Raw genomic sequence first — 15800 nt, forward strand, 5'->3', positions numbered from 1 at the left:
GTGCAATCACCTGGGGACCTCCGATCCCCTGGGAGATGCTCACAAGTGCTGTTCCGTCTGGTCCCTGTTTGTGGAGAACAACACTAAATGGCACTCACCCGAGATTTCCAAAGTGAAGGGGTTAGATCCCATAGCCTTGGTTAGATTGTGAGAGTATATATTAGAGTGACACTAGCTGTTTCGCTCTAATATGCAGATTTTCTAAAAAGTGATCTACCCACAATGGGCGGGATTCTCATCACGAGATCGCATTAGGCCTCGCAAGATGTGGAAAGCTGGGTAGATCCCAAAAGAGGGATCTCCGGCATCTCCTGGCATCTACCAGCCACACAGTTTTGTCTTTCAGATGTAATATGGCTGGTAGATTGTGCCTAACATCTATATAATGTACGGTATTACCCCTCTCTCTCTCCTGGTTCAAATACAAATGTGGGTGAATTAGTCCATCCTACCATAATGTTCACTCCTTCTGTGTTGGACACAGAATAGCCCCCACACCCAAGGTGATGTACACTCCTTTTACGTTCACATTTAGAGCTGGGCGATATTATCTGAGTCAATCTGTCCCCTTTTGATAATATAACCTCAACAACACAATGACCACTGGAGGTTGTCATGATATGTATATTGACTGGGATGTAAAGAGTTAACAATTTAATGATAATGCTTCTTACAACTAGAGGAAACCACAGTACAGTCATATATATGCCATGTGACTTTTCGGGCACAAGAGACAAGAAATCAACACTGGAAGCACAGAAAAAGACCATGTCGGGCAACAAAAGTGGTTCAACCAGTTGAAAATCTGATCGATTGAACTGATGACTTGTTGGTTATGTACCAAGCCTCCACAGTGAAGACTGAGTACAGACTCAATTTGTGGACTGTAAAAAGTTTAAAAATTGTTAACTACTGTACAATATCAATTACATGTAAAGTACATACAATGCTCTTACTATACATATGTATGTAGAAATGTCCAAACATCTTTTTTAGGGGGATGTCATGATATGTATATTGACTGGGATGTAAAGAGTTAACAAGTTAATGATAATGTTTTTTATCACTAGAGGGAACCACAGAACAGTCATATACATATCATGTGACTTCTGAAATTCTTGGAGAAGATGGTTAGGCATGAGAAAGATCTGGAGCTGGATTCTCCGCACCCCAACACTGAAATCGCACCTGGTGCCGGGACGGAGAATCCACTTCCGCGCATGGAATCGGGACCGGCGCCGGTTCCCCGATTCTCCGAACCCCGAAAAGCAGCGACCTCGGAGAGTACACCGCGCTGCGTATCCCCTACCTGCGTCCGTTGCTGGAGGCCCCCTCCACCATTCTCCGCCCCTGACCGGCTGTAGTCCCGACAGTGTGGATCACTCATGGTCCTGCTGTTCAGGATACTCGCGTGGCGGCTGCAGACTCAGTCCGTGGCCGCCATGGTCGGGGACGGGCCGACTGGAGGGCAGGGGGGGGCCTCATACAGGCCAGGGGTATTTTTAGGTGGGCGGTCAGGGTTGGGTACGCGGCCAATCCGGGGCACTATTTTGGAGGTCCAGCTCCGTGGTCTGAGTCCGCCATAGAGCACGGCGCGGCCACCGGAGGCCACTACCCTGCACATGTGTGGCCTCTGACCCGGAAGTGCGGGGGCCCGTATCTACAGCTATAGCTTTGAGCTTCCTGAATGGTCCCTGCTAGCCCCCTACAAGCTATGAATAAGAGGCCTTTTCACGCCAGCTTTTCTGGCATGGAAGGCCACAGTTTTATGACGGCATGGGGGTTTGGTCCCAAAAACGGAGAATCCAGCCCCAGTTATGTATTTGAGAGTTCTGTAGTTAGAGATAGCATAATTTAATATAGTAACCTTGAACTTTAGGAATACATTTGAATCTTATTTAGTGCTGTTAATAAATTTGTTTTATTTGTTAACAAAGCTTCTTGTTCTTTATTCAACACTACGCATCAAAGCCATCCAGGTAAAGCAAAGCAGTGAACAACATAGGGGTGGCCTCTGTTAGAAATCCCAACAGTTGATTTCCTTATCCATTCTGTGCTCCCTCCTTTAGGTCACTGCACGTACTGCCCTGGGTGCAGATAGATGGCTTTATTGATGTTACTAATGTTCACGGTGGGTACCTCCAATGCTGCTGTTATTGTTAAGTGTGTGACCACTGCTGCTGCTGTCCTCCAGATCTCCGTTATTCCGAGGGTTTGTCTGAAAAAAAATAATCAAGTGAGCTGCTGGTTGCTTTCCCACTGACAGAAACAGACTGGGAGATGGAGGCCCGTAACTTCCTGCTTGCGTTGGGAAGCCATCGGCTGCAGATTTTGAAAGAGAAATTTGCACACTTACCTGCCATCCGATGAGGAGAGGAACCATCCTTTCTTTCCAGCAGCCTGGGGTCTCCAGCACTCCGGTCTGTGCAGGCTCCAGTGCGGTGCAGCAGGAGTTACCCCAGCCCCCTTACGACACAGCCAGTTTGGGAACACCCATTGAGGGAAGGGATTTAAACAATAAATTTAGATAGAAAACAACAGGCAACTATTTTAACAAGTGTTTTAAAGGTATGTAGATGTTTTAAAAGATTTTTTTTGCTTTTTCCTTTAAAAAGGCAATACTATTGTTGTTGATTCTTTTAAAGAAATTTTTAATTTTTTAAAAATAAAATTTAGATTACCCAATTAATTTTTTCCAATTAAGGGCAATTTAGCATGTTCAATTCACATACCTTGCACATCTTTGGGATGTGGGGTGTAGCCACCTGGGATGGCCACTTACAAAGTAAACATGGATACTTGCAAAGACTCAAGGGAAATATGGCCAATACAGGATTCAGGCAAACCCAGAGCCTAAATGTATATTTGCTAACAGAGAACCAGACAGTATCAAAACCACTAGCCGATTTGCATTCTAATGGCCCATTTCCCCAGGACAAAGGACTGGTACTCAGGTATCAGATACAATTCCAGACACATCAGCGCCACTCCCTTCACCCAGGAAGCTCAAATAGCCAAGGTCAATGACCGTTCAGGACACGCCCAGCCATCAAGGCACCCGCCCCTTTATTGGCTCAAATCGAAGGAAGTAATCGATGCCGGCCAAATTATTGAGTCCAAAGCTAAGGACCTCCCAAAAGAGCACAAAACCCCAGGATAAAGAGAGACACTGCCATATGTTCAATCTCTTTTGGCCCTGGCATTTTTGGCAACCCACCGAGAATGCCCCAGTACATGAAGTCCAGGTCTCACAGACAAATATCCAAGAATTAGCACAGGCCCAAAAGGCAGACGTCACTCTTCAACAAATTTTAAACGGTAACTTCCCAGCCCCCTACGACAAATTCAAGGACACACTGACGGTACAGGACGGAATTGTATTAAAGAATGGAATTTATGTGGTCCCCTCCCAGGATAGGGACCAGATTATTTGTCAATTTCATGACGGACACGGACATCAAGGGATAGAAACCATCATTGCCCACTTAAGACATTTGTGCTGGTGGCCCGATTTAAAAGCAGACATTGTGGTAAACTACGTTATTGCATTATATGTATTGTATTGTATTGTGCATGCTTGTGCATGCCTGGGCTTGTCCAGGCTGGTTCCTCCCCTCAGGCTTATGTATAAAGGTGGCAAGTCTCCGCTTCCGACCCAGTTCGGTTCCAGAGGCAGGAGGCTTGCTGTTTAGTGTATTAGAGCCTCAGTTACGTTCATCACTCGTCGTGTGTTATTGTTGGTGTATCAGGCATCACACATTATATTGAAAATTGTTTAATTTGCGCTCAAAATAATCCAGACAGATACTCCAGGAAAGATCAGTTAAGACACACCTGCCCTGTTAATGGCCCATGGACGAATTTACAGCTAGATTATATTGGTCCCCTCCCCACCTGCAGAAATGGTTTTAAATATGTGTTGGTAGTGATCAACACCTTCACAAAATGGGTGGAAGCATTTCCGTCCAGGACAAAAACGGCTAAGGCATCAGCCAAGATTTTAACACAGCAAATATTTACACGCTGGGGACTCCCCCACAGCATTGAATCGGAACAAGGTTTGCATTTTACAGGAAGAGTGATGCAGAACGTTTTGACGATTTTGGGGACAAAACAAAAATGAACAGAACCCTAAAAGGGACTATCAGGAAAATGGTGCAACAGCACAACACTACATGGGACACAGTTCTCCCATTTGCACTTATGTTTATTTGGAACACGGTATCAAGTTCCACAGGTTTCACCCCCCACACCCTTATGACCGGACGACCCATGAAAGGAACTGAATATTTATTAGGACTTGATTTGGCCAGCCCCACAGTCACCGCCCTCACCCACGCAAAAGCAGTCCAACAGGTAATGGAAAATGTTAAGGCAGCCCAGCTCGCTGCAGCTGTCCGACTAGGCACTAAGAAAAAGCAGAGTAAGGCCTGCTTTGAGAAAACAGTACACCCAGTAGAGTATACAGTCGGTCAGCAGGTGATGGTTTCCCTATATAACCCCAATTCATTCCTCTTCCCTGAAATTTGCAGGACCCTACTCGATTTCAGAAAAAGTAAGCCCTTCGGTATATCAAATTATGTATCCAAACGGAAAGTCAGGATGGTTTCATATAAACCAGCTTAAGGTTTATGAAACCCAGTGCAGCCACTCACACCACGTCTCCCTGGCAATAGCAGACGACTACACCCCGCCCACTGACAACTTCGATTGACCCTCCCCCAGCCAGGACAGCACGTCCACAGACCCGACCTTGTCCCCGCCCCCAGGAACGACGTTCCACCTTAAACTTGATCTAGACGATAGCGACAGCACTCCAGACCTGTTTGAAATCAATGACCAATGGCACAACCACCCAAGCCCCCAATCGCTCCAGCCCCAGAAACCCGACCAAGATATGTTTGGCCCCTCATACCTCAACCAGAGCCACCACCACCGCCTGACGATAGAAATGTGCCCTTTGCAGCTACCGCCCCACAGGACAAGAAACAATGGCACCGCGATAACACTTGTCGGTTGACAAGGAATGATGATTTGGAACCCACGACGGCCCACGCGGCCACAGCACAAAAACGCCAGACACGAGTTTGGCAACCAGGAGTTGATGATGACTCAGAGTCTGACTCCCATTATGGTTACCCCTTTATGACGCTTTTTGATATGGAACCCTGAGGTGTTCAGATGATGAGAAAAAGGAACCAATTGAGATTTACGGTGTCCTATTTTCTGATGGAGCCTGCCCGCCTTTATTTCTTGAATTTCTTGATACAGTTTCTCCTTTCGGTCTCAGATGTTTTACTTAATGTCGCACTTCCGTTAAATTTCTTGATGTAGTCATGATTACTCGTCTGCATCTGTTCAATCTCTTTTGGCCCTGGCACACCGGCACTCTTCGGCCCGGCCTATACCTGAAGCCGACTGCAGCACCACGACCAGAAGCAAGTTCAAGATCAACGATCGCTACCAGACGGATGATCCCAGCAGAACTGAAGTTACTTCTCCAGACCCAGCCACTCCAGATCCGAACAAAGGCTTTGTTCCTCTGCCAAAGCCGGGTGCCTGAAAGTTAAGTGCAGGTTATTGTCGTGTTAGGTGTAGTTTAGCTTGTAGTGTTTTTATGCGTGTGAGTTAATCTTGTGTGTAAATAAACCATTATTGAACTTGAACTAACTGATTGGTTGTTGGGTCTTTGATCCATATCCGGTTGAACCTTGTGGTGGTATCATCTGATACCTGGCCACTCTGAAAAGCAATATCACTCAATATTATGAAGGGCAACATTATTGGCATCTCCGGTGCAGAATTGGCAACAGCTATTAGTGAAGCTAGTGGGATAGTATTAACACTCATCAGATTCGGCAACAGGCCCGCTCTGGTCTCGAATAGGTTCTGCACGTACCCGGCCATGGAGCACAGGGAGTGGACTATCTTCATCTGGGACTGCACCACATCACGCTGCAACTGTGCCTCCACCCTGAGCTACTGTGCCACATCAGCTTGGGCAAAGTCGCCGACATTCTAAGCCATGTCCTGCTGTGACTGGGCAACGCTGAGAGGCGCCACTGCAATTTCCAGGTGGCTCTGGCACAAGTCTGGCTGTGAGAGGACCTCGGCCACCGCCTGCACAGAATGCTACAGGCCCTGGACACTCTGACCCATAGCCGACACCGTCACCCCCATTGCCTCCACCGCGGACGCCACACGAGCGGTGTCGGCCTGGATGGCACGCAAGACTGGCATCACCCCTGCTCCTGCAAGCAGATGGACTCCTGCACTTACAGCTGCTGGATGCCCGCCATCAGCCCCGCTTGTACAAAGAACAAAGAACAACGAAAAGTTCAGCACAGGAACAGGCCCTTCGGCCCTCCAAGCCCGTGCCGACCATGCTGCCCGAAAAACTACAATCGTCTACACTTCCTGGGTGATGTGTCTGGAATTGTATCTGATACCTGAGTACCAGTCCTTTGTCCTGGGGAAATGGGTCAATAGAATGCAAATCGGCTCGGGGTTTCGATACTGTCTGGTTCTCTGTTAACAAATACACATTCCCATCTATTCCCATCCTATTCATGTATTTGTCAAGGTGCCCCTTAAATGTCACTATCGTCCCTGCTTCCACCACCTCCTCCGGTAGCGGGTTCCAGGCACCCACTACCCTCTGTGTAAAAAACTTGCCTCGTACATCTACTCTAAACATTGCCCCTCTCACCTTAAACCTATGCCCCCTAGTAATTGACCCCTCTACCCTGGGGAAAAGCCTCTGACTATCCACTCTGTCTATGCCCCTTATAATTTGGTAGACCTCTATCAGGTCGCCCCTCAACCTCCGTCGTTCCAGTGAGAACAAACCGAGTTTATTCAACCGCTCCTCATAGCTAATGCCCTCCCTATTCGGCAACATTCTGGTAAATCTCTTCTGCACCCTCTCTAAAGCCTCCACATCCTTCTGGTAGTGTGGCGACCAGAATTGAACACCATACTCCAAGTGTGGCCTAACTAAGGTTCTATACAGCTGCAACATAACTTGCCAATTCTTATACTCAATGCCCCAGCCAATGAAGGCAAGCATGCCGCATGCCTTCTTGACTACCTTCTCCACCTGTGTAGCCCCTTTCAGTGACCTGTGGACCTGTACTCCTAGATCTCTCTGACTTTCGATACTCTTGAGGGTTCGACCATTCACTGTATATTTCCAACCTGCATTAGACCTTCCAAAATGCATTACCTCACTTTTGTCCGGATTAAACTCCATCTGCCATCTCTCCGCCCAAGTTTCCAAACAATCTAAATCCTGCTGTATCCTCTGACAGTCCTCATCGCTATCCGCAATTCCACCAACCTTTGTGTCGTCTGCAAACTTACTAATCAGGCCAGTTACATTTTCCTCCAAATCATTTATATATACTACAAAGAGCAAAGGTCCCAGCACTGATCCCTGCGGAACACCACTGGTCACAGCCCTCCAATTAGAAAAGCATCCTTCCATTGCTACTCTCTGCCTTCTATGACCTAGCCAGTTCTGTATCCACCTTGTCAGCTCACCCCTGATCCCGTGTGACTTCACCTTTTGTACTAGTCTACCATGAGGGACCTTGTCAAAGGCCTTACTGAAGTCCATATAGACAACATACACTGCCCTACCTGTATCAATCATTTTTGTGACCTCCTCAAAAAACTCTATCAAGTTAATGAGACACGACCTCCCCTTCACAAAACCATGCTGCCTCTCACTAATACACCCATTTGCTTCCAAATGGGAGTAGATTCTGTCTCAAAGAATTCTCTCCAGTAATTTCCCTACCACTGAAGTAAGGCTCGAACAGAGGAACACCATTGGCTATTCTCCAGTCCTCCGGGACATCATCTGAAGACAGTGAGGATCCAAAGATTTCTGTCAAGGCCTCAGCAATTTCCTCTCCAGCCTCCTTCAGTATTCTGGGGTAGATCCCATCAGGCCCTGGGGACTTATCTACCTTGATATTTTTTAAGCCGCCCAACACCTCGCCTTTTTGGATCTCAATGTGACCCAGGCTATCTACACACCCTTCTCCAGACTCAACATCTACTAATTCCTTCTCTTTGGTGAATACTGATGCAAAGTATTCATTTAGTACCTCGCCCATTTCCTCTGGCTCCACACATAGATTCCCTTGCCAATCCTTCAGTGGACCAACCCTTTCCCTGGCTACCCTCTTGCTTTTTATGTACGTGTAAAAAGCCTTAAGATTTTCCTTAACCCTATTTGCCAATGCCTTTTCGTGACCCCTTCTAGCCCTCCTGGCTCTTTGCTTAAGTTCCTTCCTACTTTCCTTATACTCCACACAGGCTTCGTCTGTTCCCAGCCTTTTAGCCCAGACAAATGCCTCCTTTTTCTTTTTGACAAGGCCTACAATATCTCTTGTCATCCAAGGTTCCCGAAAATTGCCGTATTTATCCTTCTTCCTCACAGGAACATGCCGGTCCTGAATTCCATTCAACTGACACTTGAAAGCCTCCCACATGTCAGCTGTTGATTTGCCCTCAAACATCCGCCCCCAATCTAGGTTCTTCAGTTCCCGCCGAATATTGGTATAATTAGCCTTCCCCCAATTTAGCTCATTCATCCTAGGGCCACTCTTATACTTGTCCACCAGCACTTTAAAACTTACTGAATTGTGGTCACTGTTCCCGAAATGCTCCCCTACTGAAACTTCTACCACCTGGCCGGGCTCATTCCCCAATACCAGGTCCAGTACCGCCCCTTCCCTTGTTGGACTATCTACATATTGCTTTAAGAAGCCCTCTTGGATGCTCCTTACAAACTCTGCCCCGTCTAAGCCCCTGCCCTAAGTGAGTCCCAGTCAATATTGGGGAAGTTGAAGTCTCCCATCACCACAACACTGTTGTTTTTACTCTTTTACAAAATCTGTCTACCTATCTGCTCCTCTATCTCCCGCTGGCTGTTGGGAGGCCTGTAGTAAACCCCCAACATTGTGACTGCACCCTTCTTATTCCTGATCTCTACCCATATAGCCTCACTGCCCTCTGAGGTGTCCTCCCGTAGTACAGCTGTGATATTCTCCCTAACCAGTAGCGCAACTCCGCCACCCCTTTTACATCCCCCTCTATCCCGCCTGAAACATCTAAATCCTGGAACGTTTAGCTGCCAATCCTGCCCTTCCCTCAACCAGGTCTCTGTAATGGCAACAACATCATAGTTCGAACTACTAATCCAAGCTCTAAGTTCATCTGCCTTATCCGTAATACTTCTTGCATTAAAACATATGCACTTCAGGCCACCAGACCCGCTGTGTTCAGCAACTTCTCCCTGTCTGCTCTGCCTCAGAGCCACACTGTCCCTATTCCCTAGTTCTCCCTCAATGCTCTCACCTTCTGACCTATTGCTCCCGTGCCCACCCCCCTGCCATACTAGTTTAAACCCTCACATGTGACACTAGCAAACCTCGCGGCCAGGATATTTATGCCTCTCCAGTTTAGATGCAACCCGTCCTTCTTATATAGGTCACACCTGCCCCGGAAGAGCTCCCAGTGGTCCAGATAACAAAAACCCTCTCTCCTACACTAGCTGTTTAGGCACATGTTTAGCTGCTCTATCTTCCCATTTCTAGCCTCACTGGCACGTGGCACAGGGAGTAATCCCGAGATTACAACCCGAGAGGTCCTGTCTTTTAACTTTCTGCCTAGCTCCCTGAACTCCTGCTGCAGGACCTCATGCCCCTTCCTGCCTATGTCGTTAGTACCAATATGTTCAACGACCTCTGCCTGTTTGCCCTCCCCCTTCAGGATGCCCTCTACCAGTTCGGAGACATCCTGGACCCTGGCACCAGGGAGGCAACATACCGTCCTGGAGTCTCTTTCATGTCCACAGAAGCGCCTATTTGTGCCCCTGACTACAGAGTCCCCTATGACTATTGCTCTTCTGTGCTTTGACCCTCCCTTCTGAACATCAGAGCCAGCTGTGGTGCCACTGCTCTGGCTGCTGCTGTTTTCCCATGATAGGCTATCCCCCCCGACAGTATCCAAAGGGATATACCTGTTCGAGAGGGGGACAACCACAGGGGATTCCTGCACTGACTGCCTGCCCTTTCTGGTGGTCACCCATTTCTCTGCCTGCACCTTGGTGTGACCACATTTATATAACTGCGATCTATGACGCTTTCCGCCACCTGCATGCTCCTAAGTGCATCCAATTGCTGCTCCAACCGAACCATGCGGTCTGTGAGGAGCTCCAGTTAGGTGCACTTTCTGCAGATGAAGCCATCCGGGGCGCTGGAAGCTTCCCGGACCTGCCACATCTCACAGTCAGAGCACTGCACCTCTCTAACTGACATTGCGTCAATTAATTAGTAAATTAAAATTAAAAGTGAAAACATTTTTTTTTTTAAAGTTACTGCTAACTATCTGTTTCCTAGCACTAGATTTCTACTATAAATGTGAAAGCTAAATATAATACTCTCCGATCTCTGGCTTAGATACCCGTCTAAATTATAATTAAGTAATTATGTTTAATTAGTTACCAATGCTTAATTTTTTTAAATTTAGTGTAGATTCCCAACCAGCCACTCAGGTCACAGCTTTTCTGTGATGTCACTTCAGTGTCGCCCCCCCCCCCACACACACACACAATATAAGTAAAAATGAGTAAATGAGTACACTTCCTTACCTTCTTACCTTCTGAGGGTCTTCGATGTTCTCAGGTTCTCTCCCTGACAGAGACTGCTCCTCCTCCTCCTCCGAACGGCTCCCGAAACTAGGCAGCAATCTTTTTAAATCTCCGCTCCGACTCGCAGCTCCCGCTCTTTTTAATCCCTGGGTCTCTAACTGTATCTCCACTGTGGCTGGCACTGTATGTTCCAGAAGCCCAGGACCGATATGGAAGGCAGCTGGTTCCTGGGGCAGGCCTGCCCTCCAACATACCGGCCCCTTGGTTGCTCCTACCTCCACCTGCTGTGCCAGATGCGATGTGTGGTGTGCACCAGATAGTGTCCCAGGAACCTCTTCACTAATGTGCCCAATCGAGGTGACAGTCTCTGTGATGCTGGAGGGTGTTGGAGACAGCTGTGATGGAAAGTCGGTGTCCTCCTCCAACCCGAACGCTGGGGTCTCCTGAGTTTCGAGCGGAGGTCTGGTGTTCAGGCTGCTCTCCCTGTCAGTGCCCGGCCATCTGGGGAGCACCGCCTCTGGCACTGGCTGGGGCAGGGATCACCGGATGGACCGGCCCCATCTCCGGCAGTTCCTGTAAGACACACAACAGCATGTATGGTTAGACAGCAGGTGCGCTGGCTCTAGGGACAGGAGATTGGGAAAGGGCAAAGTGGTAAGGGTGAGGGGTGAAGGTGAGGGGGGTCAGAGTATTGTGGGCTGAGGGGGGTGTGGATTGGGGGGGTGAGGGTTGAGGGGTGAGGGGTGTGTGGTTAGGGGGTGTGGGGCGAGGGGTTGGGGGGTGGGGTCATGATCCACAACTAAGCAGGGTGTCACTTGCTCGCCCGCCGCCGATCCCCACCTCGGCAACGTCCCTTTTCTCCGGGCCGCCAACCTCTGCTTGGGCAAGGTGAGGGATCACAGGTCTGGTGGTCCACCTCCGGTCTTTTCCCTTTCCCTGTGGCCTTCTCCTGGGAGCATGGGACAAATACAAACAACGACACTCTGACGCATTCAGCCCAGGGATTGGGTGGATGATGCCATCAGTGGCCAAGGCACCCGGCCGTTGCGGCTTGCATGGTTTCGGGCATGCGGGTCAGGGTGGGGGTTCGGCCATCCCCGGGGATGGGGAGGGGGCGGCATTGCCTATTCATCCTGGCCGCCCTGAGGAGATCATGCAGTTTTTTCCGGCACTGCATGCCAGTCAGGGTGACATTATCCACGTCGCTGACCACCTCTGCCACCTGCGCCCAGGCACGGCGAATGGCGGCGCCTGCCGATCTTCCTCCCAGGCCAGGGTACAGGCTCCAGATGGGTCTCCAGCTCAGTGTCCCTGAACCGTGGCACTGCTCTCCTTCCAGCCATCCTGTTGGCTGGGATGGTGTGTGTGTGTCTGGGGGAATGGATCGTTAAAGTGCGGCTGCGGCGTATGAGCCTCATGTTCACCAATCACGGATCCGGCGAATCCGGCGCCGTTTTGCATGGAATCTGTTGTGTTCCACGTGGCAATGGTGCTGAGTCAGCACTTATTCCCAAAATCGGAGAATCCAGCCTATTATATATTCTATATATTAAAGGTCCAACTTGAATGCAAGTTTCCGATGATGAGATAGATGCACACGCTTTCAGTCATACATATGATACAAGTGGGTCGTTAGTTGCTCAATAAGTGCTTAGATGATCAGCATCAATGCAACTTTTTAATTGGTTAATTTCTTATATTGTATTGAATTAAATCATTTATTTGAAAATTATGCTTAAATGGTCAGCTTGTAATCAGTCTGAATCTATTGATTCAGTGATGAATGATGAATTTCAAAAGATAGCAAAGTCAACGTGATCAAAAATATGGATAGAAAGAAAATATCCAAACATTTATCCTGTGTACGACAATAATTACCAATTTTGAATCAGTTTGAACTGAGATCTTTGAGGCATGTTTTGAACTTATAAACCTGCATCAAGCGGAATTTCCTAATAGTCACATTGTACAGAGGCACAGACGCAATCACACTAATTTACTCCTGACTATAATGAACCTGACATTCTTCTTTAGATTATTAAATGTGATAATGACAGGAAGAAATGGCAAAACTCCTTTGTTCAACTCACCGTGTTGTTGAATTCCTGTCCCGCTTCTCGAGAGTCCACTCCAGTGAATCTGAAATTAGCACTTTGCTACACAGCTGCAGGATTTGAACAAATTCACGTTTAAATCGGATTGAGGTTAATGATATTATTTTTTGTAATCACTTCCGTAAACTGTGATGCATTTGTCACATGATGTGGGACCAAAGCATATTTGAGTGACATTCAGAGACAGAAGAAGACCTTGATGCAGTAAACTGCTAATAAGCTGATGTATTTTTGGAAGTGTTTTATTGTAAGTTCCATCAGCAATGAATTTTCATTACTGGTTGTCAAGGAAACATCCCGATACCATCAATTTAAGTGTTTTGAGCAATCATATAATGAGGTTAAGTATGTAATTTATTTTGGGGAGAAAGGAAGTTCGTAATTGACATTGAAAAATGATTTTTAAATAATTGTGGGAATGTGTATTGAATATATATATCATCTATTTGATGATCATTTTAGTTGTCAAAAGTGCTTTACATTAAAAGACTTGAAATTTTTGGGGGGAATATGAGTGGACTGGATTAACCAGTCTTTGTTAATGTGAAATTCTTTCTCTTTTAATCATCAAGTTTACACCCTTCTGGATTGTACTCAGCATTAAAATCATTAGAAAGTGGGGTATAAAGTAGCCAGCCAAGCTGATTCTTTACCCATGAGGAGTTAGTTGATTAACATTGTCAATAATAACTTTTAAGTTATAATATATGATCAGCATTGTTGGTAGTCATCACTTCCAGAAAGTATGTATTCCTGCATCATCATCAAGTAGAGTTAGAAGTCTTACAACACCAGGTTAATGTCCAACAGGTTTGTTTAAAATCATTAGCTTTTGGAGCACTGCTCCTTCCTCAGCTGAATCTGAGGAAGGAGCTGCGCTCCGAAAGCTAGTAATTTGAAACAAACCTGTTGGACTTTAACCTGGTGTTGTAAGACTTCTTACTGTGCTCTTCTTACCCCAGTGCAACACCTGCATCTCAACATCATGATCATCAAGTAGATGTCGCATCACATGATTGTCATGTGATAATGTCAGGGCGGCAGGATTCCAGGTTCGATTCCCGGCTTGGGTCACTGTCTGTGCGGAGTCTGCACGTTCTCCTTGTGTCTGCGTGGGTTTCCTCCGGGTGCTCCGGTTTCCTCCCACAAGTTCCGAAAGACGTGCTGTTAGGTAATTTGGAAATTCTGAATTCTCCCTCTGTGACCTGAACAGGCGCCGGAGTGTCGTAACGAGGGGATTTTCACAGTAACTTCATTGCAGTGTTAATGTCAGCCTGCTTGTGACAATAAAGATTATTATTGTCAAAGAGAACGTTCACTATTTCCATCAAAATGAAACTTAAACTGGGATCTGGCGTTCCTGTCCATGGCGGATGTCATGGCGGACAGGAACAGAAAATATCATGAGAAGGCCAAAATCCATTTTATGGTGTTGAAAGACTAGGTCGCAATTGTGCGCTGCAGCATTCGATGGTAGGTCACATTTCACATCACAGCACATCCAGAATGTAGGGTGGGATTCTCTGTTTGGGAGACTATGGGCGCAAGCTACCAACCACGTCCTGCCCGAACCGGGGCTTGGCGCAACCGATAGATGCCGGAAGAGGCTTCTTCCAGAATGTACCTGACTCGCCACGCCTTATGAGATCATAGAATCCCTGCAGTGCAGAAGGAGGCCATTCAGCCCATTGAGAGTGCACCAGCCCTTGATCTGATAGAGTACCCTACCGAGGCCAAATCCCCTGCTCCTATCCCCGTAACCCCACCGAACCTTTTGGGAACTTTTAGCATGGCCAATTCACCGAACCTATACATCTTTGGACTGTGGGAGGAAACTGAGCACCGGGCGGGTAGCCACGGAATCACGGGGAATACGGGCAAACTTCACACAGACAGTTACCCAAGGCCGGAATTGAACCCGGTCCCTGGTGCTGTGAGGTAGCAATGCTAACCACTGTGCCACCGTGCTGCTGAGTTGTAATGGAACCTCACAAGGCTTCGCGATCTGGATTCCACCCATTGTGGGCTAGATTGGTATTTGGCAAATCTACATATTAGAGTGAGTAGCTAGTCTCACTCCAATATGTGCTCGCCTGATCTACCTCAGGCTTTGGGATTTAACCCCTTCGCCTCGGCGACCTTAGGCAGGCGCCATCCAGTAGTGGACTCACAGGAATTCCATCAAAATCGGAATGGAGTCAGTGGAGCTGGCTATCTTATGAATCATTGTCCTGTATGAGCACAGACTCCAGCAGCAATGTGTGGTGGCTCTGAATAAAGACCCTGAAAAATAAGACAGGGGTCCATAGGACAGGATAAGGGGCTGGCAGCCACACCAGCCATGCAAGGGGAACAAAGGCGCCAAAGAAGACCAATGGTCTACTGGACTTGCTGTCCAACATCATGTGTCGTCGAAGACGCCACTTTACAAAGCAGACTGTGCAGCACCTGTATCATGTGCTTACAGACTTGGCGCCAAGTGGCAACAGAGGACACTCACTCCCTGTGGTGGTCAATGTCACAGCAAAACTCAACTTCTATGCCATGGAATCCTTCCAGGGCTCCACAAGGGACGTCTGTGGTATTTCACAGGCATCCACCCAAATGCATCTGTGAGGTGATGGATGGACTGTTTTCATGGACTCTGGACTACACCAACTTCGCCCTGGACCAGGCCTGGAAGGTTGAGAGGCCTTGGATGCATAGCTGGTCTGTTACAGGTGCCGGGGGCGATAGACTGCACCCATGTCACTCTCTGCACACAGTGATACGAGACAGTTCCCTTCATCAACAGAATGCATTCCGCTCTCTCAATGTCCAGCTAGTGTGTGACCACCAGATGCTTTTCATGAACAATGCGACACACATTACAACCTGAGCTGTCATCGAGCGATGTATCGGCCTGTTGTACCTGAATTGTGCTGTTCTCAGGAAGGGGGATTCAGATTGGTCGGTAACTCCCAGAGTCTCATGGCTGGAAGGCTCAGGGATGTGCTCCAGTGCGTCATCCTCACTCCGGTTGC

The 15800-nt window shown here is 47.7% G+C and overlaps 1 long non-coding RNA gene across 1 annotated transcript; it reads right to left on the reverse strand.

The window, feature by feature from the left end:
- Nucleotides 1-1951: 1951 nt before the first annotated feature.
- Nucleotides 1952-12850, reverse strand: LOC140411671 (uncharacterized). Its single transcript, XR_011940945.1, has 4 exons — nt 12754-12850; nt 10664-11236; nt 2357-2466; nt 1952-2218 (listed from the first exon to the last, which is right to left on the reverse strand). It is a non-coding gene; the product is annotated as an uncharacterized lncRNA (long non-coding RNA).
- Between the last annotated feature and the right edge of the window lie 2950 nt (nt 12851-15800).

The sequence above is a fragment of the Scyliorhinus torazame genome, chromosome 4 (assembly GCF_047496885.1).
Source record: "Scyliorhinus torazame isolate Kashiwa2021f chromosome 4, sScyTor2.1, whole genome shotgun sequence".
NCBI lineage: Eukaryota > Metazoa > Chordata > Chondrichthyes > Carcharhiniformes > Scyliorhinidae > Scyliorhinus > Scyliorhinus torazame.